At 38.8% G+C, this 201-nt stretch overlaps 1 protein-coding gene across 2 annotated transcripts in view; it reads right to left on the reverse strand.

Moving 5' to 3' along the window:
• esyt3 (extended synaptotagmin-like protein 3) overlaps positions 1–201 on the reverse strand; it is a 26,661-nt gene that overhangs the window by 2,393 nt on the left and 24,067 nt on the right. The gene's annotated exons all lie outside the window — the stretch shown is intronic.

The raw sequence follows: 201 nt of genomic DNA on the forward strand, positions 1-201 counted from the left end.
ACAGTCATGACATGCATGCTGCTCATTCTGTGTAACTGAATCTGTAATTGAAAGGGGAATGTTCAAAATAATAACAGTGTTGAGTTCAATTAGTGAGGTGATTGATTCTGTTAAGACACAGGTGTCAGTTATGGCCGATATTTAAGGAAGGAAGGAAGCAGATGCTGTGCATGCTGGTTATAGTGCATTTCACACTGAAAT

This window comes from Etheostoma spectabile, chromosome 4, assembly GCF_008692095.1.
Source record: "Etheostoma spectabile isolate EspeVRDwgs_2016 chromosome 4, UIUC_Espe_1.0, whole genome shotgun sequence".
In the NCBI taxonomy this organism is placed as follows: domain Eukaryota; kingdom Metazoa; phylum Chordata; class Actinopteri; order Perciformes; family Percidae; genus Etheostoma; species Etheostoma spectabile.